The sequence below is a fragment of the Macaca nemestrina genome, chromosome 12 (genome assembly GCF_043159975.1).
Source record: "Macaca nemestrina isolate mMacNem1 chromosome 12, mMacNem.hap1, whole genome shotgun sequence".
NCBI lineage: Eukaryota > Metazoa > Chordata > Mammalia > Primates > Cercopithecidae > Macaca > Macaca nemestrina.
Window position 1 is genome coordinate 29,073,986 of NC_092136.1, and position 26,279 is coordinate 29,100,264.

Consider the following 26,279-nt stretch of genomic DNA (forward strand, 5'->3'; position numbering starts at 1 on the left):
ACCCTTCTAGAGAGCCTAGCTGTGAGCTTCTGCTTTTTAATGAAGTTAGTATATAGTGATGTCATTACCCTGCTCCAGAAATGCAATATTTTTTAAAAGGGGGGGAAAGCAGAGAATGTCCTCTACACATTTGAAGAATATATAAAAGCCTCTAAAATCTCAGAATATGTTACAGCTGGAAATTTCAGGGAGTTTAAAAAAAAAAGTCAGCTTAAATTGAATAGACCGTTTAAATTCTTAGTTGATGGTAATTAGGGAGCAAGTGGCATTTCATTAAACGCTGCTAGACAGAACTTAATCCAATTTAGGTAATCACTAACCTTTGCTTTTTTTCTCTTTCTCTCTCCCGTACATGAAATCCAAGGATTGATCTACAAAGGCCATAAACTGGCAAAGCATAAAAAAAGAATATTTAAAGAGGGAGACTGGGTGACTGGAACCTCAAAGGGCCAAGTCTAATTAAAATGGAAACAGGTCCCACAGGCTTCCTGATTTATATTGACTATAAAGCCAACACCGAGCAGCAGAAGACATTGGGAGGGAGGTGGAGACACTTCCCCACTCTTCTCTTCTGGGAACCTCGTCTGGTGTGTTCTGCAGTGTGACAGCCATCCTCGCCCAGGCCAATGCTAGTAATTCTCTATATTCACAATAACGACAGGGCGTGACTTTCCTTATTCTGTGGCATCGCTACTGTAAGAATTATCCAGACTGTCCCTTCAGGCTTCATTGTTTACCCACCTCCTGTCCCCTCATTTTACAGTCCCTGAATAGCTCCAGCCTTGACTCCTGATCCAGAAACTTCCGATCCAGAAACTTCCATGTGAACCACTAGGATTTTCTTGAGAACATGGGACCCTGGGTTCTCCATGGAAGGCCTTCAAGGGTAGATATCAAAATGTACTGAAAAGAGCAAGACGCTTGAATTCGTGGCTGTGTGACACTGGGAGAGTAATAACCCTCTCTGAGCTTCCGTTTTCTCATCTGAAAATAGAGAAAATAACACCTTCCTGCCTGGCTTGTTGGGAGGCACAAATACCATTACCATAGCTAGACCTGGCTCACAGAAGTTGCCCAATAAATAAGTCAGCTCATTTGCTTTAACTGTACAAGTTACAAAGTAAATCTTGGATCCCCAGGTACCGACAAAAATGTGAATTAACTCAAGTTCACCTCTGATGCCCCATCACTGCCATCCGTCCCCCTCCTTGGCTCCATGTGAAATCTCTTGTAAAACAGTGCTTTCTGCTTATCGGGGTACCACTCTCTTTGTTCCCCAATTCCAAAACCCGTATTATATACAAAATCCACAAAACATTTTATTCCTAGATTTCAGCAACTAACATATGAATTCACACTGACTTGCTAACAAACGGTCATTTCTACAAGCATTGCCTTTAACCTGTATTTACATTTGACATACAGAGAGGCAACTCTTGAGAACAAACCTTTAATGACGAACATTAGACATTGTAGGGATCTTTCAGAGGAACTCACACACTATTTTTCACATCAATTCTGTATTGGGTCTAGCTCTGCAGAAAGAATGAAAAGGAAAAAGGCTGCAATTTAAGAGAGATGTCAGCATATTTTACCTTGTACGAAAGGAACAGCCACAGGAAAACAGACACATGCACACCTACAAATCATTAGCATGGAGAAATCTGAAAAAAATGAAGTAATCCACAAAGTCCTTACTGAATTCAATTCTCTAAAGAAAAATGGCTTTAATGTTGAAGATACACTAAGTCAAGGAGCAAAGTGAGGATTATAATTTAGGTCTGGACTATTAGCAAGAGATTTTCAGATAATCAGTGTAACAGTTTTCTAAAGACAAGATTAGGGCTTTCTTCCCCAATAACTGAGCCAATTTGTAACACTCTGTTAAATTTTAAAAAATAAATTAAAAACCATCAATCTAATCAACTATAATGTGAGCTAATCAACAATGGAGAATTGAAGGGAAAGACATCTCCAGACTACGAGTCTGGAGTAACAAATCTGTAATCCATTCTTAGCTCCATCCCTGTGTTTATGGCCTTAGACAAATTATTTAAATTCTCCAAGCCTCAGTGGGCTCATCTATATGGTAGGGATATAATAGTACCTATATCATTGTTTGCATGAGGAGTATATAATATTATCAAAGTCTCTCAACGCAAAGTTTAAAACATCTTAAGACCTCAAGAGGTATTTGTACCTTTCCCCTTTTTAAAACAAGTGGCACATATTGTAATGTTCAAACACAGAACATTATTGAAATCTCACTCACAGAAATAAATATGTATCCATGGCCGGCTGGACCTGAAAGAAATGAGGTCCCGCCCTTGAGAAACAAACTAGTCTAAAGCAAGCCTTTTTTGACTTTCTTATTTCTAGTGCCTTTCTTCTTTTACATATTAATGGTTCCAGTTGTTAGAAGCATCAGTAACATACTCAAAGAGCGATGACTGCAGTTGGAAAAACTGAAGACAACTTTGGGGACTGATGAAGCATCACTTCCCTTATCTGCAAGGCTACATTCTACAGAAACCGCTCTAACCAGCACCGTTGATCCTGATTCTAGGGCTGCAACCAGAGAAGACTAACCAGCCAGCTTCCACAGACAGGAGCCCTGCACCTTCCTCAGTCGAACTGGGAAACTTACCAGGGGCTAAATTTTAAATGTGGCTAAATTAGTTTCTGCAAGCTCCATTTCCCCTCCTGACCCGCTAGCTGCTTCGTGTTGTAACAGCGCCTTCCACCCCAGAGCAATTTACCACAGCTCAGCACTTTGACATTTTGCAGTATGTAGGGCAATGAAATGTCATGACTGCAAATTTCTCCGGTGGTCAGGATCATCAAAGAGAGGTCAAAAAGGATAGTCTCGCGGGCTTGATCAGCAAGGGTCCCTTGAGGATGGTGGGGGATTGAAGGCGTCCATTGGGCCGGTGGCATCCCTTTGATCCTTAGTGTGGGTCACCTGAATGTGCACGTGTCGTCTGGGCAACAGGTCCAGAACTCCGCCCAAGCAGGGAAGCCCGGAGATTCCAGCCCAAAGTTTTTTCCACGCGGGTCTCCGGGGCAGACGTGCAGCTCAGACGCAGCGCGTGAACCTTTCGACTTGTGGAGCGCCATCGCAGTAATTAAAACCTTGCACACCGCAGGACTGCCGTGGCGTCTATAAATACTCACCGCCTAACTGCTGACAAACAAAACGCGGGCTCCCGGCACCGCGGAGGAAGAGGCGGCGACAGCATGTGACCGAGGACAGGGGCTGGGTAGAACTGGGGGAAACCCCTATTGCCAGACAGGAAGGCATCCCAGAGCCGATTCCTGAAGCACAGTTAGCAAGCACACAGCCTGGTCCCACCCCGGGCGGCGGCCTCTAGGAAAATGGGCCGGAGGGTTGGGCAGGCAGGGTCCTAGCTGCCGGGGCGGGGCCCCCAGAGCGCCCCCTGCGTGCAGCGAGCCCGGCGTGAGCGCACAGTAGGCGCGCAGAGGAAAGTCTCGCCGTAAGGCAGGCAGGCGGGAGAAATAAAACCGAGGGGGGATACTGCGGCCTCCCAGCGCGGGGTCCGCAGCTGGGCAGTCCCAGGGCTTGCTCGCAGCCCGTCCCGGCGGGGTCCCCGCGGGATGGGCCCTGGCCCGCCCTAGTCCGCAGAGCGCGCGTGTGCAGCAGCGCACGGGACAAAGTGGCTCCCTTCCCTGCCCTTCTCTCCCACGCCTCCTTCCAGAAAAACGGGGAAGGCCGGGGAAAGGCTGTTGCAGGCGCGAAATCACCCGCGCTTAAGCGGGGACAGCTCTTTAGATTTGCCCCCCAGACCGAGAAAAAGAGAGTCAAACAAGCCGACTTTCTTTTTCGACCTCCCGGCTCAGCCTAGGTCCCATGATCACCAGCATCCCCATCCCACCCCACGGCGGTACCTCAGCCACCCTAAATAGCAGACCCGCAGCGTGGCCTGCCCACCGCCCCACCATGGTGGTCGCGAGTAGGATCCCCTACGCCTGCCTGCAGCGTCCGATCGAAGGATCCTTAACCGTGCAGGAGTTCCCACCTGGTTGCCCCCAACATGTGACACTTTTCCCCAGCTCCTCCCCGCGACCCCCGCCACGCCGCGCCCAGTCAGATTAGTGCGCGGTAATTTGCTGCTCAATCCTGCGCGGTTGCTGAGCCTATGACTCCGGCCCCTCCCAGAGACGCCCCCTACCCACCACTCACCTCCTTGGGATCTCCGGCGTGAATCACACCGAGTCGCGCACACCCGCCGCTCGCCTCCGCCCCAGACTCCGCGCGCCTAGGAAAAAGTTTCCGGTCTTCCCGAGGAAGTTTTCTCACCGGGGAGAAATGAGCGACCTGGATGGTTCTCCCCGTCGCGCTCTGCCCAGCTCTCCCTCCCTCCCTCCCTCCCTCCTTCCTCCCTCAGCTCTGCCCTCCGATGGGGTCTCGTCCAGCCTCGGTTCCTCTCCAGAGCGAGTCAACAAACGCATCGGCCGCGGAGCTCCCACAGCCGGGCTGGTGACACGTTTCCCTCCTCTCTCATCTTACGGCCTCCTCCTCCTCTTCCTCCTCCTCCTCCTCCCTCTCCTCCCTTCCTCCTCCTCCCACTTTTCCTGTCCCGGGCACCTCGCTTTAGTTTCTCTCCAACAAACAGCCCCCACCTCACTTCACACCATCCCACTCCTCCTCCCCTTCAGCAACTCTCACTCGGCTGGGGAGAGCGGAGAGGGGGGCCCTGCACTTAAATCCAGTTCAACAATTTCAGGAAATCCAAACTTTTTGACTTAACCAAAAAAAAAAACAAAAACAAAAACAAAAAAACCAAGGACGATGCAGGTCAAGGGAGCTCCGTGCTTGTGTTTCTCTCACACAAGGGGAGATGTGCAGCCCCTCGGCCCCGCTGCCCCGCAATGGGAAACCGTCAAGCCAAGAGGTGATTCTGGGGCTCACTTGAAAGGAGCAGGGCAGAGCTGAATAGAGGACTGTAGCCTGGAAGTTTTTTTTTATTATTACTTGAATTTAATTTTTTTTTTTTAAGGAATAGTCCCTAGGGCGATTCCAGAAGTTGTTTCAAGTGCATTAATGAAAACATAATGCAAGTGAAATCTTTCCCCTGTTTGCAAATTCTTTTAAAGCTCCCAAACTCATTTTCTAACTGCAGGTTTAATGAATTGGAGGGTCCTTCAGAGTTTGAATACCACAGAAAACCAACAAGCCAAAAATTAAAAACAATGCATAATTATTTTGAAAACCGTGTGTGTGTGTGTGTGTGTGTGTGTGTGTGTGTGTTTTGTTTTGTTTTGTTTTTTTGCAGGTGTTAAGAATTTAGTGCAGCTGTTTGCAGGACTCACTACTTGCATCATTTCACCCTATGGTTGAGCAGGAAATACTTTAAAAATGCTGCCCGATCGCACATCACACGTAGGCTTTGAAACCACAGTGACATTTGCTGAAGAAAAAGATATGCGTGTCCTTTTATCTCAAAACTGAGCAAGACTCATTTTCATTTTTTGATTTGGTCATTGCGACCCTACAAAACCTACGTGTTAGGGTTGTTGTGGGCATGGGAGCGGGTTGAGGAAGTTCTGGGTGTCTCATTTGTCCTGTGATATTAGGTAAAGCTAAAAGATCCTCAACAGAAGCCCTAGAATGATGAAGGGCTTTAAATTTCATCCCAGGAATCACACACAATGAAAGAGACTGGGCATGGGACACATACCTGGGAAACAATTTTTTTTTTTTTTTTTTGAGACATTTCCCCTCTGTCATCCAGGCTGGAGTGCAGTGGCATGATCTTGGCTCCCTGCAACCTCCAATTCCCTGCGTTCAAGCAATTCTCATGCTTCAGCCTCCAGAGTAGCTGGGATTACAGGCATGCACCACCGTACCTGGCTAATTTTTGTATTTTTAGTAGAGACAGGGTTTCACCATATTGGCCAGGCTGGTGTAGAACTCCTGACCTCAAGTGATCCACATGTCTCTGCCTCCCAAAACGCTGGGATTACAGGCATAAGCCACTGTGCCTGGCCAGAAACTGAGAGGACAAAGAGCAGGGAGGAGACATAAAAGAGGCTGGTCTGAAGGATTAAGAGCCTAAGCCTGGAGCTAAAATGGCAAGGTCTCTACAGCAGCTCCTCTTCTTCCCATCCTCTGGTTATTAGCCAAGTTACTTAACTTTGCTGTGCCTCAGTTTACTCATATGAAAATGGGGATAAAAGTAGTAGCTATGTCTTAGGGTGGCTATGAGGATTTAGTGAATTCAAACAGAAAAAATGCTTAGAAGCCCTGCTGGGGTTCAAAGGATATTAAGCTATTATTATTCCTATCATTATCCCCAGGGCCAGGGAAGAGGAAAGGGAGCTAGTTCTACGCGGCTGCAAGGAGATCAGTTTGGGAACATCCATTCTACATTGCTAACTCTCTCATCTCCTTCAAGTCTTATTTCAATGAGACCTACCCTATTCCACCTATTTAAAGTTGTAATTCGCCCCTCCCTCCCAGTCTCCCTCATTCAACTCTGCTTTTTTTTTTTTTTTTTTAATAGCATCTATCACCTTGTAACATATTGTATGGTTTACTTTAAGAAAAAAATTATGGCCGGGTGTGGTGGCTCAGGCCTGTAATCCCAGCACTTTGGGAGGCCGAGGCAGGTGGATCACGAGGTCAGGAGTTCAAGACCAGCCTGGCCAACATAGCGAAACCCCATCTCTACTAAAAATACAAAAATTAGCCCGGCATGGTGGTGGGTGCCTGTAATCCCAGCTACTCAGGAGACTGAGGCAGAGAATTGATTGAACCTGGGAGGTGGAGGGTGCTGTGAGGTGACATCACACCACTGCACTCCAGCCTCTGAGACAAAGAAAGAAAGAGAGAGAGAGAGAGAGGGAAGGAAGGAAGGAAGGAAGGAAGGAAGGAAGGAAGGAAGGAAGGAAGGAAGGAAGGAAGGAGAGAAAGAGGTGGGAGGGAAGGAGGGAGGGAGGAAAGAAGGAAGGAGAGAGAAAGAGGGGGGAGGGAAGGAGGGAGGGGGAAGGGAAGGAGGGAGGGAGGAGGGAAGGAGGGAGAGAGGGAGGAAGGAAGGAGAGAGAAAGGGGGGAGGGAAGGAGGGAGGAAGGAAGGGAGGGAGGGAGGGAGGAAGGAAGGAAGGAAGGAAGGAAGGAAGGAAGGAAGGAAGGAAGGAAGGAAGGAAGGAAGGAAGCAAAGGAAAGAAGGAATTATCTCTCTTTTACCACCGCCTACTTTCAGGATAGAACATCGGCTCTATAAGGGACCGCTTTAGTTAAACAAATCCAATTTTTAAAAATTCACTGATATTGCCCAAGTTTCTAGAACAGTGTCTGGCACATGGTATGTACTCAGCAAATGCCATAGAAATGAACTCATTTAGCATATGCTGTACTGATTGCCTATGGTGGGCAGGGCATTGTGCAATAAGAAAAAAAAGTTAATCATGAGGCTTATCCAAAGATGAAAGAGGCTCCTGTGGAAGAAGCATACTTCCTGGTAAACAGAAGTATTCACAATATAGGAGCATGCCATAAAAAAGTACTGAAGGACTGAAAGGGAAGTTTAAAGAGGTTAAATTCTTTTCTAACCCTAAGAGTTTCTCATTTTGTAAGCAGATATTTTTTCTTCTTCTTTTTTTTCTTTTTCTTTTTTTTTCTGAAACAGGGTCTTGCTCTCTCGCCGAGGCTGGACTGCAGTGTCTTAATCATAGCTCACCATAGCCTGAAATTTCTGGGCTCAACTGATCCTTTGCCTCGGCCTCCCAAAGCACTGGGATCACAGCCACCACGCCAAGCCAGAATTTTCTTAAGACGAGAAGTAGTCAGTATTTCCATGGAAATCAGAGCTTCTCCTTAAGGACCATTAATGCCAATATGTGATGCTTGTCACCACCCAAATTCTCACCAAAATTCTACCTAAATGTCAATGGGACATTGCTTTTTCTTATTAAGAAACAGAATCTTCATAGGAGAAACCAGTACATTAATTTATGAGGAGAAAATTCTAGGTCTTTATTAGATATATACACAGCTTGCCATGTCCACAGCCTCTGAAATGGAAGTCAGTCCAACAGAGGCTCCTGTTGAAAGAGTAGCTATCCCTTAGGCAGCCCCCTTTAAGACTAAGGGTGGGCACCTAAGCCAGGTGCATCCAATCCATAGATTTGTCCTGTGAAAATTCTGGCCCCCAGAAGTACACTTTGCCAGTAAGATTACATTTCAGGAATGTGAACACACACCCACACACACACACACAACTATTATGCAGAGCAAAAGCTGAAGTTTGTGACTTTATCTGAACTCTAGATTCTAAAAGCTGCAGACTGGCTGTGAGCCCGTTAAATGTTATATATTAGATTGTATTGTTTGAACCTCATGAGGTCAACATTGTTTGAATTACTTGCCGATATTTTAAAATCAGAAAACATTATGCGAAAATGCAGATTTTTCAGCTTGCCTTGAAAAACCTGGGGAACCCTGCATGATTCTTGCTGCAGACCTGCACTCCATAATTGGCTAGTTCTGCAGTGCTTTTTCTCCCTTTTAGGGAGAACATGCAGTTTCCAGTTTGCCACAGTCCCAGCCACTCCCTACTTCTCTTGTTACCAGCCTGATCACCCATTTTCCTGCCACTCTGAATGCAGCTTGCAAGGGATGCAGACACATAGAAGGGGCCAGCGCTATGAGCAAGCAGAAATTATGCAATAGAATGGCATGGGTTCAAACCATTTTACAAACAAAACCTTGCTTGGAACCACATAATTTGAACACTACTGAGATAAAGGAAACAGTAGAAGACAATTGGACATCAAGACCAGGAGAAGCAGAGGTCCTCCCTGAGAGGCTGCCTTGTGATCAAAACCACCTTTCAGATTCTGTTCTTTCAAAAGTCCATTGTTCCAGTTTTGCTTTGTTCCCATGACAATGCCTTCCCACCCCATTCCCATTACTCATTTCTACCCCACAAAGAGCCTAATCAGACCAAGTTCAGGCAGGGTTAGGTGACTTGTTTAAAGTTATACACAGGCAAAAAAGGACAGGACAGAAATCTCTGATACCAAGTCACTCTCTCTTCCTCTGATTAACTGCTTCCATCTCTGAATGATAATGAAAATTACTCAATTTACACATTATCACATTTATTTATTCATTTTATTATTTATTTATTTTTGAGATGGAGTCTCTCTCTGTCACCCAGGCTGGAGTGCAGTGGCACGATCTTGGCTCCCTGCAAATTCTGCCTCCTGGATTCAAGTGACTAGGTTCAAGCGACTCTCCTGCCTCAGCCTCCCAAGTAGCTGGGATTACAGGCATGCACCACCACACCTGGCTAATTTTGTATTTTTAGTAGAGATGGGGTTTCACCATGTTGGCCAGGCTGGTCTCCAACTCCTGACCTCAGGTGATCTGACCACCTCTGCCTCCCAAAGCACTGGGACTGCAGACCTGAGCCACCATGCCCAGTGCTTATTATCGCATTTAATGCCTTAGGGGTCTGATATACAATAGTTGTGAAACAAATGTCTGCCAAGTTTAGGTGTTTAAAGTTTGATCTCCCTCCACGATAACCCCAATGTCTCATATTATGATACAAAAGTATTCCAGTGAAGAAAAACATATATCCTCCCATAAGCTTTCTCCTTTTGTAGATGGAAAAAAGGAGGCCCTGAGAATCCAAGATCCTTTGTTAATGCCTAGCACAACTTGTGAGGAGCACAGGCAGGTCTCCCAGTCACGTGCAACATAAGAACACACAGTTTTTCAGGTCCTCAGAGCTCAGGTAATAAAATGAGTTAACGTAGTTACTCATGATAAATACAAATCTAGATATAAAACTTGCGTAAGCACTCAATATACCACCACAGTACAGCCTTATCCATAAAAATGGGACCATTTGAGAAATATACTCAGCATCTGATCTAACACCAGGCTGTAAAATCAGTGACCTTTGGTACAGCATGGAGATTTAGCACACAAATGATAAAAGTCTGCCCTCCTTCTGCCTTCCTTGTAACTTCCAGAGTAGAAAAATTGAGAACCCTGAAGTTCGCTTTTTGGGAGAATTTTGGATGACATAAACAAAATAATTATTTTAGTCCCTTTCATCCTTCTCTTGTTAGCAATGGGGTATTTCTGGTATATTGGGTTTTACCATCGTTTCTGTCTTTTGGTGTCGGGGAGAGTCTGCCCTCCATTCTAAAGTGGCTGGTAGTGAATTAAATCTGACTGCCTTTTGAGAATAATTTGAACAAGCAAATCTTAACAGGGAAAAAAGAAATTTGGTGATCCTCCTTGACTTTTTCTTGGATAACTTTCTTTCTACTTTTTTTTTTTTTTTTTTTTGAGATGGAGTCTCATACTGTCACCCAGGCTGCAGCGTAGTGGCGCCATCTTGCCTCACTGCAACCTCTGCCTCCCGGGTTCAAGCGATTCTCCTGCCTCAGCCTCCCATGTAGCTGGGATTACAGATGCCCACCACCACACCCAGCTCATTTTCTGTATTTTTAGTAGAGATGGGGTTTCACCATGTTGGCCAGGCTGGTCTCAAACTCCTGACCTTGTGATTTGCCCGCCTCGGCCGCCCAAAGTGCTGGGATTACAGGCGTGAGCCACCTCGCCCAGCCTCTTAGATAACTTTCAAGGGTTTCAATTATTCCTTCCCACAATCCTAAGTCCGTCAGTTGGTCAACAAATACTGGCTGGTCACTTATTGGTGTCAAGCACCAGTGATGCAATGGTGAACAAGAAGGACAAGGTTTCTAACACCAAAGAGCAGAAGACAAACATTACACATGGAAACAAATGCATAAAGGAGATCATCTGAAGTACTGATATGTGCTGTGAAGAGGATAAACTGGAGTGACTGGAGAAAAAGAAGAGAAATGCTTTACGTAGGGTCATCAAGGATGATCTTCTATAGAAGAAAACTTTGAAATCGAGACTTAAATGATGAAAAGAGGCATCTGTGGAAACAGAAGAATGTTGCAAACAGCAGAAATGGTCAGTACAGAGGCCCTGAGTGAGGAAGAAGCATGGGAATTTAGAGGGAGAAAGCAAACCCCTATGGTTGAAGCCTAGGGAACAGGTGGGGAGGGGACAAGATGAGGTCCAAGCAACAGAGCAAGGTCATGGTAAGGTCATGGTAAGGAGTTGGTCACAGTGGGAAGTCACCACTGCCATGATCAAACATGCTGCCATTATATTGCCCAGTTCATTTCCTAGAAGGTCTTTTGCTTCAGTGGAAGACACTCCGTTGCAAATAATCCCTCTCTGCATCTTAAGACAGGATTGAATGGGAAACTTTCCAAATAAATACCGAGTTGCAGGCCGGGTATGGTGGCTCACACCTATAATCCCAGCATTTTGGGAGGCCGAGGCTGGTGGATCACCTGAGGTCAGGAGTTCAAGATCAGCTTGGCCAACATGGTGAAACCCCATCTCTACCAAAAATACAAAACAATTAGCCGGGTGCGATGGCAGGAGCCTGTAGTCCCAGCTACTCGGGAGGCTGAGGCAGAAGAATTGCTTGAACCTGGGAGGGAGAGGTGCAGTGAGCTAAGATTGTGCCACTGCTGTCCAGCCTGGGTGACAGAGTAAGGCTTCATCTCAAAAAAAAAAAAAAATAAATTCCCAGAGTTACCAAAAAAAAGAGTTCTTCATCTTTCTTGGTGATTGTAGATGCCTTTGGGGAACATCTGACCAGACCATACTGCCTTTTCCAAGAACCATCACATACCTCAGACTCTGCAGAACGGTGCAGCAGATTGTCCTAGACCTGTATCAGGTGACTGGTCCTGGGACTGGGCACCTGACACATGAGCAGATGAGATGTGCCAATCAAAGTGTCCTTTGGAGTTCAAACTAAGGGACCCACATGGCATATAAGATAACTGGTTTCCCAGCTTCATCCTCCCCCAACAGAAGCTGGCTTCATGTGATCCTGGTTTCCTCACAACACTCAGCCTCAGCCTCAGCATCACTCTCTGCACTGCAGTCATCAGGCCACCTTATGCCCTGCATCCTTGTCTCTGCCCATCAGTTCAAAGATCAGGGCCCAGGATTCTTTTAGTCACCCCAGATTATCATCACACCACGTGCTTTTTTCCATCCCCATTTCTGACCTGTCTCCCAGCCCAAACCTCCTTTTGTGCACCCTGAAACCCATAGTCCATCACCAGCAAAATCCTCTACACTTCGACTTCTTTTCTGAACATTTCCTTTGCCTTTATGCCCTAACTCAGTGGTTCTCAAACATTTTTATCTCATGACTCTCTTTAAAGTGACTGGGGACCCTAAGAGCTTTGATTGGTGTGGGTAATATCTATCAATACTTACTGTATTTGAAATTAAAAATTAAACTTAACATATTCAGTTTAAAATAATGATAAAACCATCACATATTTTATGGAAAATAACTATATTTTCCAAAACAAAACACAAAAAAAGTACTGGGAAGGATGGTGTTGTTTTACATTTCTGGAAATCTCTTTAATGCCTGGCTTAATAGAAGACAGTTGGATTCTTCTACTGACTTCTGCATTCAATCTACTGTTGCATTATCACACATTACATAGACTCTGGAAAATTCCACCATAGACTTGTGAGAGAATGAGGGTGATAAGGTGACTAATACCTTAGTTTTCTATGAAAATAGTTTTGAGCTGTGGATCTCTGCCAGGTCTTAGAGACTCCCTAAGGGTCCCTGAAGCACATTTTGAGAATCACTGTTCAAAGTGAACTCTGCTTTTCCACTGAGGCCCTAAAAATCCTCTCAAATGATGGTAGTTTTTCTCCCACACTCATGGCATGGCTGGACTTTGAGGTAGAGTTATTGTTTTCCTTGTTTTTTGTGCCACTTCCAGACCACAATCCCTCCCTAAAATCCCCATCAAGCCATTAGACTATTCTACTCGCTCTCCCCTGCCCCTGTAGTGTTCATTACAGATTCCTGGGTTATCTCCCTCTTGCCTTGAAACTTTCAGACCTGGTTTATGATCACTCTCTTAGATGTTGCTCTTTTCATAATTCTCCATGATTTCAATATCCATAGAAATAATTTTTCCAGTATCCCAGAAGCTCAGATCCTTGACCTCTGCCCTGATGACCTTGTTCTCCACTCTACAGCAGCCACTTACTCTCACAGTCAGCCTTGATGTTGCCATTTCCTATTTACACCGACTCCCACTCTCTAATCACCACCTCCCATCTTTCACGGTCATTTCTCTAGTGCCTTGGCTCTCACAAATCTTCAACTCCCCTGAGATACACTATCTTAACCCACGGCTGGTCATTCTCAAGTCTTCACTTCCGTCCTCACCCAGATTAGATTCCCTTGTTATATTAACTCCCTCACATACACCTTGGACTCTCTTACCCTTTTGTTTACCTCATACACTTCATTGTATTTGCTTTGAGAGAGAGACAGCAACAGAGAGAGAGAGAGAGCAAGAGAAGAGAGAGAGAAGTTCTCTGGTCCCAGATCCCATGAAGCCTGGCTTGGGCTTGTTTCTATGAGACGCCCCTTTTATTTGAGATAGTGGGGTCCAGGGTCCAGGTCAAGTTGTCCTTTGAAACCCAAATATGTTGACCAGAACAGTCATCCCTTCTAGTATAAGCCAAACCTTAGGTCAATCAATGTTTCCTTGTGGGGAAAAAGGCTAAGGTTTGGACTGAGACCTGGTAATACCATTTAAGGACAGTTCCGTTTGAAGGCAGTGAGAGTCTCAGTTGCAGACACGACCTGTTTCTCAGGGATTTCGTGAGGCCTAAATGAGGTTTAGGAGAGCTGTGTGAAATACTTGGCACAATGTTTGGCACATTGTAACACACTTTTTAGTAACAAAAGAAAAATAATTAGATACCATATTTAAAATAAGAGACCCTTGTATGTTATTGACCAACTATTATGTTTGTTTCCCCACATAAATAATCTCAATTCTTTTATGGCAAAGCCTAGTATTTTATTCCAGTCCCAATTTGGTGAACGTATGTTTTAGCCTTTATTTATATTTTGATGCGTATTACTGCATGCTGTTGAATATAAATGAGACCTCAATAAGTGGTCCGAGAATATGGAAATACAGTTGTAATGTTAAAAATAAACCATGACGGCCGGGCGTGGTGGCTCAAGCCTGTAATCCCAGCACTTTGGGAGGCCGAGACGGGTGGATCACGAGGTCAGGAGATCGAGACTATCCTGGCTAACACGGTGAAACCCCGTCTCTACTAAAAAAATACAAAAAACTAGCCGGGCGAGGTGGCGGACGCCTGTAGTCCCAGCTACTCGGGAGGCTGAGGCAGGAGAATGGCGGGAACCCAGGAGGCGGAGCTTGCAGTGAGCTGAGATCCGGCCACTGCACTCTAGCCTGGGTGACAGAGCGAGACTCCATCTCAAAAAAAATAAAAATAAAAATAAAAAAATAAACCATGACATTTACACCCTTCCTACTTCAGAAATAGATAAAATCAAGATAAGGAACATAATCACATGAATATAACATAAATAATGACACAAGGCAGCAGTCTGCATTGGATATATAGAAAGGCAAATGGAATAAGCAAAAATTTATATATGCTTATTCCTGTCTGTGGGAGAAGGGAGAAGAAGGGAAGGAAGGGAGGGGAAAGAAGGGGAGAAAGAAGGAGAGAGGAGTTTTAAACTCTACTGTGAAAGAATTCTGGCCAGGATAGTTTATCTAGGCTATTCAAGAGACCCGATCAAAAATTCCTCAAGGCAATCTCAGCCCCTTTCCTCAGAGTCAAAGACTACTGTATAACCCTCTAACCACTAATTTAGCGTCCTAGGCACCATAATACACCCACAAGGTACATCCCATACAAAGCAAGCTTTGAGGGATTAACTCATGCTAACTACCTTCCCCAGAGAGTGATGAATAAACTAAAATACTAATTAATCAGTAATTTGGTTTCTAGAATTTTCTACCTAAAATCACATTTATAAATTATCTCTTTAGGCAAAAGAGATGTCAATAATAGGAAATGTATTTGTTTTTCATTTAATCTAAATCTTCCTTTGCAAAATAGAATTTACATTATACTCTAAGCATGGCATATGCCTCCCTCTTCCTCCCTTTTTGTCCTCTCTCTCTCTCACACACACGCAAATATGGAATTGATAAAAACAAATTACAACTGACATTAACATTAATTGCAAAAAAAAATTAATTGCAGATGTACAATGTGCTGACACCGTGTGAGGTACTTTGCAAGCAGTGGCTCACTTACTCCCCAGACAACACCAGGAAAGAGGTGCTATTATTATCCCCATTTTATAGATGAAGAAGTTAAGATGAAAAGAAATAGCTTAGTCATTTCCCAAGGTCCCACAGCTTGTCAGAGGCAGAAATAACTACAAATTATACAGTTTTATTTCCCAATGTAAGTTCTTCAGTCATCTTGACCTCCCAATTAAGGAAGAGGAAGTTGCAAAACTGTTTGGGGAAGATAAATATTCTCATCCAAACCACTCATTGCAGGGAGGTTTTCTGCTGGATGTGAGAAATTAGAATTCTGCAGGAGCAGAAAGTGAACGAGGAAATATGCCCTGTCCCCTAGCAGCACATGTAGTGTGCTTGAATGTCTCACTCAGTCAAGGTGAGCCACGCCAGCCAAGTGGATGGCTGCCCTTCACAAAGAACTCTGTTCTTTCTCCAGCATTAACTGGGGGGAAGTTCTAATCTGACAATAACACAGACTGGCCCATCACTCAACATCTGCTTCACTTCTTTTCCTAAATATAATACTTGTGTTACCAGAGTTTTGGTATTTCAGCCTGATTTTTATTGATGAAGTCTGGCTTAGCTATCCTTGATGGGCATTTCTCAAACTGTTCCCCAAGGAAAGGAAGGGATAATACCATGAAATGTTGCTGGTGTTGCTGGAGAAACATTCCTTAATCTAATAACTTTTGGAAAAATACTGCATGCAATACTGTAAAATGCAGTCGTATATTAAGAACTTGGAGGTGGTCCTCAGAAAAAAAAACATTCAATAGTTTAATTTCATTTCATGGAATACTATTAACAGCTTGAGGAAATAATATTCTACAGGACATAATTGGGAAATGTGGTCCTAGACCAAAGAATTCCCTGTCAGTCAAACTTGCTTTGAAAGGGCCAGAGACTGTATAAGATGAGGGGAGATCTTAATTGAGTCTACTCAGTAGACTCTGCTTTCGGCTTTTTAATTTCTTGGATGACTGGTCTGCTGATAGTCTCCCAAATTTACAGAGAAAAAAAAATCCTGCTTCAGTTTCCACTGCAGAAACAAAGCAAGTAACCTTGAACAATCATTCCCCCTAAGTGCTTTATCATAAGAACCAGCTACCTCCTTCACAGAAGGGATGATGAGACCCAACAGATAGGATCTAAGGACATTTGATAGGAAATCAGCATGAGCAGCCATTACTTACTGAGTTTACATTAAGTACCAGGCCCAGACTAAGCCCCCAGCAGACAGTAACTTGTTTAATCCTTATAGCCTGCCTGTGATGCATGGATCACTGAACTGTCCATTGGAGAATATCTAGAACCTCACACAGTGCCTCCTCCACTGAGCAGCCACTCAACAAATGTTCACTAGAGGAAGGAAGAGAGAAAGGAATGGAGGGAGAGAGAAAGGAAACAAATTGAGGTTTAGAGAAGTCAAACTGCCCAACATCACACCTTCAACAAGCAGGAGAGTCAGGACTCAAACATGGGAGAGCTGAGCTCTTCCACACCTGGACAAACTGCCAAGCTTCCTGCTCACTAACACACAGCCAGCCTCTAGGAGCTGGCTTGAGGCTCTGGCTACACTTGCTCAGAATGTTAGCTTTGGGCAGCTTGTAGCTTGTATAATCAAAACCGCTGTGTTTATATGGCACCTTTTTTGAGTTTGTAATAATGCAATACGTAAAATTTACTGAGCACTTACTAAGTGCCAGACACTACTCTAAGAACTTTACAAAGCTCATTCTCCACGAGCATCCTAAGAAATAGGTGCAATTATAACCTACCTTACAGATGAAGAAACTGAAGAGTAGAGAGGTGAAGTGACTTAACCTCTAATTAAGTGATGGAGTCAGGACTTGAACTGAGGCAATTTGATCTCCAAATCTCTGCATTTAACCTCTTTACTAAGTTCATTCCCTCTGTCTAATGACAGACCTCATGAGAAAAGGAAAGGACAAAGGCAAGTCCCATCCGCAGTTGGATAATTAAATATATGTATTAATTTAACCCCCAAAAATGTTTACTATGCATAGCTCTCAGCACATCACAAGTGTCAACTCATTAATTCTCCTACAACACAAAACAACACTATGAGCCCAGTGCAATTGTTATTATTTCCGTTTCACAGATGAGGAAACTGAAGCACAGAGAGGTAAGTAACTTGCCCAAAGTCACACAACAAATGGCAGAGCTGAAATTCACACCGGGACATTCTGCTCCGACTAGTCTGTGGGTTTAACCACCACAGAGTGCAGCCTGACAAGAACACGCATGTGCCTTATTTAAAAGTAAAATACCCTCCCGAGACCAGTGGCTAAAAATGGTCTCTAAGAGGAAGGCAGAGCCATCTGTAGACCTGGAAGTTAAACAGGGCCACGGAGCTTGGATGACTTAATCACGGTTCAATTTAGATTTCCTGGCTGAAAGGGTTCCTGTTCGTCCTACTGGAAATTAATAGCCAATTGTTTCTTGGCATTCTTGTGGGAGGGTTGGGCCATTTTCCTCTGGCCCAGCTGTTTCTGGAAGAGTAAGTGCCCGGCCAGTGTCAGGCAGGTACAGAAGGACGGGTAGGTAGAGGGGAGCAGATCCCTTTGTCAAGCGAGCTTGTCAGAAATCGGTCAACTCCTGCTTTTTCTACCGATCTAGGAGCTGCAGCCCTTCCTCCACTCCTTGCAGGAAACCTGCCTTGGGGTTGATTCATCTCTCAAAGGCGGGTCAGGAGGAAGGGGAAAAGAAAAGACAAGAGTCAGGTCATTTATTATCAGAAGGGGTAAAAGAACTTCTAAGGAAGCGGTGAGGAGCTGTAACCACAGCATCTGCAGAAAAGGCATTGAGCTATTAACACTGAATTCTGCTTAGTGCAGTCATTCTGTCCCCAGCTAATCTGGAAAGAAAGACATGAGCTCCCAGAGGTCAGGGAGTGACGTCTGCCCTCACACTTCGAAAGCACTCCGGGAATATATTTTAAATAACTTGTGGCACGAATGTAAGTTAACAGCAAAGAATTGGGCTTGACTTTTCTCCTGGTCCATAAATATTTGCCTCTCTTTTCTGTCTTCTGGTATGACACAAAGAGTAGTGTGTGGAGTCTTGGCCACAACCTCATTCCCGGCCACTCTTTCCGTCTCACCTCACCCTATGCCCAGGCACACTGAGATCCCTGTGGTCTGGAAAAGGCAGTAGTTACTGCATACGGGTCGAGGATGCAGGGTGCAGAGACAAACCAGGCTCAGGCCCGGTCCAGTGGCATGGCCATGTGAACCTGGGTGCATGGCTTAGCCTCTCTGGGCCTGGAGCACCTTGTTCTCTTTCTCCCCCTTAGAAACACCCACTTCCTCCTGCAGGAGCCAGGTCAAAGCGCTGCCCTGCTCCTCCATCCCAAGCAGGCTGCCCTAGCACTCAGCACACACACCACTCCCCAAACCCCACCCATGCAGCATTTGCCTCCTCTTGTTACAGTGATCAGTTTACCTGCCCTAGCACTCAGCACACACACCACTCCCCAAACCCCACCCATGCAGCATTTGCCTCCTCTTGTTACAGTGATCAGTTTACCTGTCTGTCGCCACTCACAAATTATAAAATCAATGACAGCACATTATTCATCTTTGAATCTCCAATATCTAAGCAATGCCTGGGTTATAACAGAGAATCCGTAAGACCTTTTATGGAAGGAAGGAGGAAAAGTGGAAGTGAGGAAGGAAAGACGGGTAGAGAGAAGAAGGGAGGACAGACATAACTAATGATGCTTTCAATGAGAAACAGCAGGCATGGTGTGAGAAGTGCTAGAAAAACATTCTTTCCCCATTCTGCTTGCCCCGTGTCTAAAACGTCCTTTTTTGGAGATTTGTTCCTGGGGTAAAGATACTGTGTCTGGTTCTCCTTGTCATGGTTTCCCACCAACCACCGCCCCCGCCCCCTCACCCCCACCCCACTAAGGGTGATGTGTGAAACTGTCAATAGCCAAGCACCTTAGCATTCACTTGCAAGATGGATTTTCTAAAGACAAGTGGGGAAAAGGCACGTCAGCACTTTGCTGCTAAAAGTGGAGGAATAGGGGGCCCCAAAAAGGGAAGGGAGGGATCCGTTTCAGTGAGTCAGAGTCATAAGAATGAGAGCATGCGATTCCCATACCCACCCTGCCCTGCCCTCCCATCGGAAGCATTCTCCCTTGCCTACATCACTCGGAGCAAGTTCTGTTTTCAGGACGGAGCCGGTGGCCAGTTCTGCTGCCTATGGAAGGCAGGAGTCTCTGGTGACTGCCTGCTGCTTCCATGCTGACAGAATGTCTTTTTTTTTTTTTTTTTTTTTTGCCTTTTATGTACTCATTTGTTATTACTTCAGCCCCCCTGACTTTGAACTTGGTAAGGGAAAAGACTCTCTCTACTTTCATCCTCCAAACTGAAAGGGCCTTCAGAGGTCACTTTATCCAACTCTGCCTCATGCTGGAATCGTCTGTAGCGCCTCTCCCAAGCCCCTCGAGGGAAGAGAGGCTCGTGATCTCTCTCTAACAGCCATTCCATTTTGGAAAACTCCAAGAGTTAGATATAAGCTAGAACCTGCTGATCTAAAACTTAAAGGAGAGAAACAAGTCAAAACAAGTGACTTGTGTTAGGTCACAGTTGGGAAAATTCTATAGAAGTCCAAGGGTAATGAAAAAGATTGTCTCTTTGCCTCATTTTTTTCAGTAGACATTGATTTGCCCACATAAATGAACAAGTATAAGCAAACACACTATCGTTTGATCGCATTCCCACAGTGATTTCTTTCCTCTAGCAGAAACAGTAAATACCTAGAGATCAGTGACTCAAACTTTCTGAACTCAGTACCACTTTAAAGTCTTAGAAACTGTTATGAGCCTTAAAGTCTTTTGTTTTTACCAGTTATATCTGTTGATATTTAACATATTAGAAACTAAAACTGAGAAAATCCTTGGTTATTTATTAATCAATTTAAAAATATTTTTAAAAGCCATTACAAATTAACATAAGTAACATGTTTTTATGAAAAATAGCTGTATTTTCCAAAAGCAAAAAGTATATATAGCAAGAAAAGTGGCTTTTTTTTTTTTTATTTCTGCAACTCTCTTGAATGTCTGGCCTAACAGATCTGGATTCTCATGTCTGCTCTGCACTCAATCTGTTGTAATACTAATGCCATGTCACCTCCGGAAAACTCCACTGTATACTTGTGTGAAAATCAGAGTAGAGAAGGCAAAGAATATATTAATATTGTTATTACTGTTAAAATAGTTTTGAGCTCATGGACCTCCTAAAAGGATCTCAAGCAACTAAGATCACTTACATAGGTGGGGACCAATGCAGAGTGAAAATGCTGTTTCCTGTCCAAAAGTTATAAAGAATTTCAAGACAGCCACAGCAGAACATTGAACTGAGCTCTGAGCATGGGGCCCTGTGTGACTTCACGGCTCCTGCAGGCAACTTCAGGGGTCTCTGACCACATGTCGAGAACTGCTGCTGTAGAGTTATACTTGCTTCTTGAATCAAATGAGTGGCTTCAGACAATTAGCGTACACCAGGGTGATATCAAGTTAGGAGTGTGTGCATGTATGTGTGTTTGAGCTGCTGGATCACCAGGTGTAAGTGTTCTTGAGTAATAGCATATACCTAACAAGATAAAAGCATAACTTATACAGATTTTCCCTCTGGGTGTATATCATAAAACCTTATTCTCTTATTCAGCCTATTATTCCACACTGACCCTAAACACACACACACATACACACACGCATTTATGCATGCACACACATACTCCTTGAGCTGATGAGTTGCATGCATGTGGGTGTGTGCGTTACATGTGTGATGGGTTGCACATACCCTTTGTGTTCCAAATGGCTGCACACCAGATAGTCAGATATTTGTCATGGTTTCCTGTTTTGGGTTTTTATTGGGTTATAGGCTTTGATCAGCAAAACTGATACCTCTAGTCCCCATTTTCCTGTTTGGTACCTTATACATAGTAGACACTCTAAGCATTTGCTGAGTTAAATTTTATAACTCTGGTGGTTAAAGAAAATTATGCCTGTTAAATACTGTTAGCAACTGATGGTTGGCACATAGATATCCCGTTTGATTCTCCTTCCTGAGAACTCAACACTTAGAGAGGTCACCATCCCACTAATAATAGGTAGACTTGTCCAAAGAAGAACAGTATGTCACTGTCATTCTACTAGAAACAAGGTAACAATATTTCATGATTCTCCTGAGATTCAGGGATGAGTTTAGCTAATAAAGAACATAAAAAGGTTTCTGTAGTATTTGTGAGTGTGTGTGTGTGTTTGTGTGTGTGTGAGACAGAGTCTCACTCTGTCACCGAGGCTAGAGTGCAGTGGCATGATCTCGGCTCACTGCAACCTCTGCCTCCTAGGCTCAAGCAATTCTTATGTCTCAGACTTCCTAGTAGCTGGGACTACAGGTGCGCACCACCGTGTCCAGCTAATTTTTGTATTTTTAGTAGAGACGTGATTTTGCCCTGTTGGCACTCAAACTCCTGACCTCACGTGATCCACCCACCTCAGCCTCCCAAAGTGCTGGGATTACAGGCATGAGCCACCGCACTCGGCCAGGCTTCTGTAACATTTAAAACAATACCCTATAGTTTCTGTTATATGACAGTCTGGATGTATCCCGTCTCTGTTTCTGTTGATCCCACTCCTTTGGGACATACTGTTAGTGTCTTCATGGCATCTGCTCTGGAATCGTTATGTCTGTATCTTATCTGTTATTTTCTACATTTTAATGAAAGTGTCATTGCTGATATCTTTGCATCATTATTGATTGTCAACATTTGATCACAAACATTTATGTCTTCCTAAAGAACAAAACACCAGAATAAAATGATAATTAATATGTAAAAAAATAAAAATTAAATATAATGCCCTAGACTCCAAGTAACAAATTAATCCATTTCAAAGAATAGTATACACATGTATAAATATAATGCGGCCTCTGTTACAATTCTGGTCAAATCACCTCTTTCTCCAACACCGAAGAAAGTGACTGTGGCCTCTCTCCCACGCTAAGACAAACTCTTACAATAAGAGGATTAATCTTTCACCTAAAATGACAGAACATCCTTCTGTTCTCATTAGAAGTTAATACTGCTCCAAGTACAAAGGACCCCTGGATCTTTAGTTCAAATCTGCCACTTACAGATAAGGAAACTGAGGTTCAGCCACATGAAGTGACTTATTTGTCCAAAATCACACACAGCTATTTAATGGCAGCACTGGGACTCAAACGCAGTTCTCCTAACATTAGATAAAGGACCATCCAACCACAAGAATGTGAGCCTGCAAGTCAGCGTGGGTCCAGGTGACTGAAAATCCAACCACTGATTACTAAAAATTCAAGCACTGATGTATTAGGGATCGTCAATAAGTAAAATGCAAAACATCTCCAAATCTAGCCAGGTGCCAAAGCCCTTAACCAGTGCCCTGAGCACTATCCCCTCCCAGATGTATGAAGTATCTTTCCTTCTTCTTTAGCATCTTCATTCTCTCCCCCTTTACCAGCCCTTTTTCTTACGTCCAATGTATATTTATCACTTTGGGAAGAAGAAAAAACAAACCTCTACATGGCTGGCCACTCCTTGTAGTTGTAATTCTATTTCTTTCCTGACAGTTACTGCCAAATTCTTGGAAGTTATATACAGGCATACCTTGGATATATTGCAGGTTTGGTTCCAGACCATAGCAATAAAGTGAATAATAATATCACAATAAAGTGAGTCACACAAAGTTTTGAGTTTCCTGGTGCATACAAAAGTTACGTTTATACTATACTGTAGTCTATTAAAAGTGTGTGCAATAGCATTGTGCCTAAACAATGTACATACTTTAATTTAAAAATACAGCTAAAAAATGTTGATCATCTGAGCCTTCAGTGAACAGTAATCTTTTTTGCTGGTGGAGGGTGTTGCCTCAATGTTGATGGCTTCTGACTGACTGGTAAGGGTACTGGGTGCTGAAGGTTAGCATGGCTGTTGCAATTTCTTAAAATAAGACAACAACGAAGTTAGCCTCATTGATTGACTCTTCCATTCACAAAAAACTCTTCCTTTCACAAGAGATAGAGGACAGCATTTTGCCCTCAGTGGAATTTCTTTCAAAACTGGGGTCAGTCCTCTTAAACGCTGCCACTGCTTTATCAACTAAATTTATGTAATATTCTAAATCTTTGTTGTTGTTTTAACAATGTTTATAGCATCTTCATCAGGAGGAGGTTCTATTTCAAGAAACCACTGTTTTGCTCATCCATAAAAAGCAACTCCTCATCTCTTCAAGTTTTATTATGAGCTTGCAGGAATTCAGTCACATCTTCAGGCTCTACTTCTAATTCTAGTTCTCTTGCTATTTCTACCACATCTGCAATTACTTCCTTCACTGAAGTCTTGAACCTCTCAGAGTCACTCCTTAGGGTTGAAATCAACTTCTTCTAAACACCTGTTAATGCTGAGGTTTCAACTTCCTCCCATGAATCACAAATGTTCTTAATGGCATTTGAAATGGTTAATCCTTTCCAGAAGGTTTTCAACTGACTTTGCTCAGATCCATCAGAGGAATCACTATCTGTGGCAACTTTAGCCTTTCAAAACGTATTTCTTAAATCATAAGACTTGAAAATCAAAATTACTACTTCATCCCTGGGCTGCAAAATGGATGTTGTGTTAGCAGTCATGAAAACATTAATCTCCTTATACATCTTCATCACAACTCCTGGGTGACTAGGTGCATTGCCAGAGAGCAGTAATGTTTTTAAAGACATCTTTTTATTTTTTCTGAATAGTAGTCTCAACAGTGGGTTTAAAGTGTTCAGTAAAACATGCTGTAAGCAGATGTGCTGTCATCTGGACTCCTTGTTCCCCTGACAGAGCACAGGCAGAGTATATTTAGCATAATTCTTAAGGGCCCTAGGATTGTAAAAAGGGTAAATGAGGACTGACTTCAACTTTAAGCCACTAGCTGCATTGGCTCCTAAGAAGAGAGTCAGCCTGTCCTTTGAAGCTTTGGAAACAACCATTGACTTCTCACTAAACTGAAAGTCCTAGAGAGCATCTTTTTCCAATGACGGCTGTTTTGTCTACATTGAAAATCTGTTTAGCGTAGCCACCTTCATCAGTGATCTTAGCTAGATCTTCCACATAACTTACTGCAGCTTCTCCATCAGTCCTTGCTGCTTCACCTTGCACTTTTATGTAATGGAGATAGGTTTCTTTCCTTAAACCTCATGAACCAGCCTCTTGTAGATTCCAGCTTTTCTTCTGCAGCTTCCTCATCTTGCTCAGCCTTCATAAAATTAAAGAGAGCTACGACTTTGCTCTGAATTATGCCTTGGCGTAAGGGAATGTTGTGGCTGGTTTGATCATCCATCCAAACCACTAACATTTTCTCCATATCAATAACAAGGCTGTTTTGCTTTCTTATTATTATTGAGTTCACTGGAGTAGCACTTTTAATTTCAAGAACTTTTCCTTTGCATTCAGAACTTGGCTGTTTGGCCCAGCTGAGATGGAATTTTGGCTCATCTCGGCTTCCAACATGCCTTCCTCACTAAGCTTAATCATTTCTAGATTTCGATTTAAAGTGAGAGACGTGGTCTTTCCTCCACTTGGACACTTAGAGGTCACTGTGGCATTATTAATTGACTGATTTCAATATTATTGTGTTTCAGGAAATATCAAGACCCCAGGAGAGGGAGAGTCAAGGGAACAACCAGTTAATGGAGCAATCAGAACACATATAACATTTATTGATTAAGTATGCCATCTTATGCGGGTACAGCGTGTGGTGCCCCAAAACAATTACAATGGTAACAGCAAAGATCACTCATGATAGATCACCATAACTGATAAAATAATAATGAAAAATTTGGAAATATTGTGAGAATTACCAAAATGTGACACAGAGACATAAAGTGAGCACACGCTGTTGGAAAAATGAGGCCAACTGACTTGGCCAGAGGGTTGCCAAAAACATTCAATCTGCCAAAAGCACAGTATCTGTGAAGTGCAATAAGGCAAAGTAGAATAAAACAAGGTATGCCTGTAAACCCTGGAGGCCTCCCTTTTCTCACTTCCTTAAACTCCCTTAAGGCCTCACAGTCTGACTGCCACCCCAGTACCTTACAGAAACCACCCACTCAGAGGTCAATGATCTGCTTGTTGCTAAATCAAATGACTTTTACTTAGTCACAATTGTCCTTGATATCAGTGATCATGCTTCCCCACTAGTGACAGCTGTCGTAATAATACAGAAGCTTTGATACTTAAAAATAGATCAGATGTTGGCTGGGCATGGTGGCTCATGCCTGTAATTCCAGCACTTTAGGAGGCCGAGGCAGGCAGATCAATTGAGCTCAGGAGGTTGAGACCAGCCCAGGCAACATGGTGAAACCTTGACTCTACAAAAAATAGCTGAGCATGGTGGCATGTGCCTGTAGTCCCAGCTACTTAAAGGGCTGAAGCTGGAGGATCATTTGTGCCTGGGAGGTCAAGGCTGCAGTGAGCTGTTCGCGCCACTGCACTCCATCTTGGGCAACAAAGGGAGACCCTATCTCAAAAAGAAAAAAAAACAAAGATCAGTTGTTAATAGGCTGTTTGTAAGTTCAGTGTAATCCCAGCACTCTGGGAGGTCAAGGCGGGCAGATCACCTGAGATCAGGAGTTTGAGACCAGACTGGCCAATATGGGGAAACCCTATCTCTTCTAAAAAATACAAAAAAAAAAAAAAAAAGTAGCTGGGCATGGTGACATGCACCTATAACCCCAGCTACTCGGAGGCTGAGGCTGGAGAATCACTTGGACCCAGGAGGCAGAGGTTGCAGTGAGCCGAGATCGTGCCACTGTACTCCAGACTGGGTGACAGAGAAAGACTCTGTCAAAAAAAAAAAAAAAAAAAAAAAAAAAAGCGAAGCAGAGCAAAGCAGGGACTCTGGGGTCAGACTACCTGGTTCAAATCTTACTTGTACAATTCACTAACTGGGTCCCTTAAGCAAGTTGTGCCTCCACTTCTAAATCTATAAAATAGGCACGTAACACTAACTAA

At 43.7% G+C, this 26,279-nt stretch overlaps 1 protein-coding gene across 11 annotated transcripts in view; it reads right to left on the reverse strand.

Moving 5' to 3' along the window:
- Positions 1 to 26,279, reverse strand: part of LOC105471570 (proline rich 5 like) — a 175,472-nt gene that overhangs the window by 88,877 nt on the left and 60,316 nt on the right. For 4 of the 11 annotated variants that reach the window (XR_011610675.1, XR_011610674.1, XR_981220.3 and 1 more), the window contains exon 1: positions 321 to 4,044. The exons of 2 other annotated variants lie outside the window; for them this stretch is intronic. The gene's annotated coding sequence lies outside the window, so the exon portion shown is untranslated. Of the gene's footprint in view, positions 1 to 320; positions 4,046 to 4,201; positions 4,373 to 26,279 lie in introns of those variants that run through there. 5 more of the 11 variants (XR_011610677.1, XR_011610676.1, XM_011724110.2 and 2 more) reach the window with 4 other exon arrangements.